The following is a 4,795-nucleotide window of genomic DNA, read 5'->3' as shown; positions in this document are numbered from 1 at the left end:
GTAACCGCAATGCTTTATGGCTGGTTTCTCTGAGTAGCCACCCCCCCTTAACGGAATCCAGTAGCCATCACAGTGACAGACAACCAGGAAAGACTCTCAGGTATGAAGAACTGGACAGCACTTTGCCCTGACATGATACACGCCTACTGGCTACTGTAACTCACTGCACTCCATAAGCACCTGGCAGCACAAACGACCTGAATGACCAATAGAAGGCCGAATGGACCTGATTAAGAAAGATCCCTCAGATGCGATCCGACTCAATTACCTGCCAATAACCTGTCAACATGGAAGCTTATGTCAGGCATGATTGCAACCAAGATAAATAGGCACATGGATCATTGCACAAACAAAGCACAGACAGGCCTTGGTAAAAATACCAAGTTTTGGAAACATCAGGAAGAAGGAACATTAGAAAATGGAGAACTACCAGGGACTCAGTGAAGAACTGGAGAAAGCTTGGAAGGTGGAGGTGACAAAGGTACCTGTAGTGATTAGAACACTTGGGGTAGTAACACCAACCTGGAGGAGAGGCTACAGCAGATTCCTGGAAAAACCTCATTCATCTCAGCCCAAACAGCAAAGCTACCAGGCCTCAGAGGACTTGAACTTGTGTGTTTGTATATACATAGTCCATTTCTAGATACTTGATATGGACTAGTCATGTTGGAAGAAAAAAGTAACTACCTCAGACCTCTCAGTCCAGAAAAGCGCAGTGCTAGGAACAGCCAAGATACTGCGCAGGACCCTCAATTTTGGGGGGCAAAACGTAATATTTAATATAGCGAATCAAACAAACATTTGTTTGTTTTTAACGAAATGGTTTATTATGGGGCGATGAAAAATTCTGTTTATATTGTGACTATAAAAGAGCTCTTGACTGTAACTACTTTTTTCCTTCCAACATGACAAACTCTTGTGTCTGCATCGGGCACTTCCCTAACCCTCCTGTAGGTCATTTAAGATACTCCATGGCAGGCCCATCTGAACAGAACCCGCTCAGCCAAACGCCCAGTGCCAGCAACCCGTTTTGCACTTTCATAAGGCGCCAGCACTGCACTGCAGCTTGCTCCTTATCTAGATAAGACTATTGTGTTTTAATAGGTCCCAACTGTTTAAGCCTGGCATTAACTAGAATCTTTAAAAGCTTCAGCAACAGGGCATAATAGCAGAGAATAGATCATTTATAGCTATAATAAAGGAATTTCACTGTTCAGGAGACTTTTTTTCACTCTTAGAGGCTTGGATAATGGGAATTTTCTATTAGACCCAAAGCCCTGGCAGAATACATTTATACTCTCAGCAGGAGCAAATGCATGTCTGTTAAAAAGCTTTTTTTCTGTTGACTCCAAGTGTGAGGCACCTTCCCAAATTATCCCTGAGTGCTTTAGCTCCACTAAATCGTTTTGTAAAATTTTAAGGAACTTCTGGCAAGCCCAGTTATTCAGTGCATTACTGTCAATTTTCAGAGCTCAAAGGAGGAAAATAAAAGTTTTATTGCAGCATCAAAGCCGAATCCAAATAGGTTGTGTGTGGTGGTGGTGGTGGGGGGGGGGGGGGGGCAAAAAACAGAAAAAAGGGAAGATATTCTACTTTGGAAAACCGTTTTACTTTCTGCTACATCTGTGGACAGGATAAATGGACTTTTTACAGTCATTATTCTGAAGTAGTTAAGCGTTTATTACTCCAAAGACTTCATAATGAAGTAACACTTCATTGTTTTAAAGAGTTTTACAAAATGCGTTAAAGAAAATTTGCATATCGATTTGCTTTTAGGAGCGTAACCTCTCATATGTTATGCACATACATTATTTTACTTCAAATTGATAAAAAGTCAAGTTTTAAGAAGTTACTACTTTCAGAATCACAGCTCAGTTTGTCATGTTTTATTCACTAAAGATTTTCAGAGTCTGATCAATTTTAGAGGTTTCCCCATCACTCATGTTTTCTTAGATGTAGAAAAAAAAAATTGAAAGATTTACTTCATCTTTAATCATCTGCTTCAACTTTTAATCCATTACACTGAAGGACTCTTCAGTGGTTTACCGGAAGATTGTATTTCCTTTAGAACGTTGGGAGCACTTCTATAAATCTGCAACTGCTGTCAGTGGACATCATGAAATACAAGAAGACTCCAGGCAACCTTTTTAAAACAAAATTACAAAACTATATTAAGGCCAAAATATTGCCCATTTTTTTCGTTGCTTTAACCCCTGAATACCTACTTAATTATGAAAGAAGCAAAGCATTTCAAACATGAATATGGTTTTACATAACTTTAAAGATTAATGTTAACAGTTGAACACATTTCCAACCACAAGATTCCAGAAAATAAACCAAAGGCAGAAGCACTCATATTTAAGGAGACCTTTATTTACAAAGACAATTAAGTGATTTCCATCATTCAGCAAAGACAGAATGTTGATGGATGTTCCAGCTGACGATCTGCAAGAAAAACAAGAAATAAAAAAATGAGCCGTACAACATATATTACTTTCACTTCAAGCAGGTAATATCTTCCAAAAAAATGCAAAAGACAAAAAGGAAAAAGCTTTGAGTCTTCTTGTGCATGACTGTTCTCTTCTAAACAGAAGAGGCTGTGCTTTTTATTACAGTGAAAGTACATTTTCTAGAATAAAAAAAAAAGTATATACACTGGTGTAATTACCATAAAGGTTAAGGGACATGGAACCATTTCACTTCTTCAAGATCTGATGTCTGACAACAATGAAGGGGAATGCAAAGCCGCTGCCAAAGAACACCACCATTAGGCCAAGGAGACGCCATTTGTTATCCACTGAAAATGGCAGATTCTAAAGGGAAAAAAACAAACATGTTATAATGCAGTTAGAGCATTTAAGAAAATAAATCATGGAGATGACTTCAAGATGTGTTCACTTATCGACTTGCAGAAACTAGACTTTCAGAAATCAAACGGCACCCATACTCATAATAATACTATGTAAAAAAAGATGTGACAAGTAGCTTTAGCCTACATTTCATCCTATAATGAAAATAAAATAGTAATAAAGATTTGAAAAGCACAGTAATTAGATTTACTGCAATAACAATCAATCAATTAAAATCAATTAAAAGAGCTGATAGTAATTGTTAAGGCACAGCAAATAATGCTTTTAAAATTTAGGATATACTCATACATTTACAAAAAAGTTCAGATACATTTTCATTGCAGTAAAAATAATACTTATTTCTACTTAATGCAAGCTTTGGATTCCATACATTTTGATATACAAATAGACAGACAGATAGACAGATAGACAGATAGACAGATAGATAGATAGATAGATAGATAGATAGATAGATAGATAGATAGATAGATAGATAGATAGATAGATAGATAGACACATACACACTTTATTTAAAGAAACTAGTAGTGGCAGCAGAAATAAATACAAGTAAACTCCATACAAAACTTTGACCTTAAAAAAGTATAACCGGAAGTACAAAAATGATTCAGAATCTTAACTATTTATTGTTGCAGTTTATATATTTTTACTCACAACACAATGACCCAAATAAATTAAGCTATAAAAGAGTTTTTAATAAACGCTTATGCATTTTATCCTACACATTTGACGACTTTGCGTAACTTTTGACATCAAGCTTCTAGCCACATGCTAATGCAAGCTACATGCTACGCTAATGCTAACCGAAAGACAGATGTGAGCGTTTCATGTCGCGAGCTCTCTGTCCAACTTAAATACCGCCTTTTAGCATAAAAACGAAGATTAAAGAACACTTATATGTGTTAAGCGCTGTATTCATAGAAAGCATCAACACGCTAATCAATGCCAAAAAAACAAACATATGACCTCCAAGCTCCTGTCTCTACGGCTAACGACCAGCTACAGAGAGAGAGAAAACTAAAGGCCGTGTCTCAAAATGACACAAATAAAACAGCAATGCTCCTCTTAACGACCCTCTTACCTTTCCTGGTCCTTCAGCATAATGTGAAGACCGGATGGCTGAAGTAGTGAAGCGCCTAACTGCTTGTCCAAGCATAATTGCAGCCTTATTTCGTCTCAGCTTCAAGTCACCTCTGCTAGATGGGACGTTCTGCTGGTGCGCAAAGGATTATGGGAGACAACATGTCACTCTTTGACATGGGAAATGTAGTCCATTAAAGGTTGCAGTGAATAAACAGCGATAAATTTACTTCATTGAGATTGAGTGATTCAGAAACAAAACGTAATTTTAAATAAGTAATTAAGTAACTAAGTAACTAAGTAAATAAGTAATTTAAGATAGTGATTATATTTCATTTTAATGTATGCAGGTGTAAATGTATTGCCATTTGTGCATATTATTTTAAATATATATATCGAGACATCATTTGGAATAATAGGCTATGGTTTTATTGTCCACGTTGTATGTATTTATTTATTTAGTTTTCTTGTTAGTGTTTTTTTTTTAAAACACTGGTGCATTATTCGTTTTTTTCTGTCTTTTTAAAGTTCAAGTTTCTAGCAAATGTTTGCTGTGTTCAGATTATGTCCTGGTTGTTTAGCATCCTCCTGTCTCACCAGGTTATTTTTCCAACCTTCCACCGTATTTTTTTCTTCTTCAATGAAAAGTCAATGAGTCTATTGATACAAGTATGCATCAAACCACTTCAGCTTAAAAATTATCTTAATTTAGCATATGTGAAACCAAAAACACAAGTGAAAATTATATTTTCATAGCAGAAAATAGATTCAGGCATAAATGGGTTAATATTGTCTCAATTGACTTCAGTAGATTATTTATTTTGAATAAACCTTTGCTGCTTTAAACA

The 4,795-nt window shown here is 36.1% G+C and overlaps 1 non-coding gene across 1 annotated transcript; it reads right to left on the bottom strand.

Annotated features, from left to right (window-relative positions):
• Window positions 1-2,352: 2,352 nt before the first annotated feature.
• Window positions 2,353-4,109, bottom strand: LOC101159511. Its single transcript, XR_002873857.1, has 3 exons — window positions 3,949-4,109; window positions 2,669-2,813; window positions 2,353-2,445 (listed from the first exon to the last, which is right to left on the bottom strand). It is a non-coding gene; the product is annotated as an uncharacterized LOC101159511 (transcript).
• Between the last annotated feature and the right edge of the window lie 686 nt (window positions 4,110-4,795).

This window comes from Oryzias latipes, chromosome 9 (genome assembly GCF_002234675.1).
Source record: "Oryzias latipes chromosome 9, ASM223467v1".
Classification (NCBI taxonomy): Eukaryota; Metazoa; Chordata; class Actinopteri; order Beloniformes; family Adrianichthyidae; genus Oryzias; species Oryzias latipes.
This window is presented reverse-complemented; position numbering and strand designations above follow the sequence as displayed.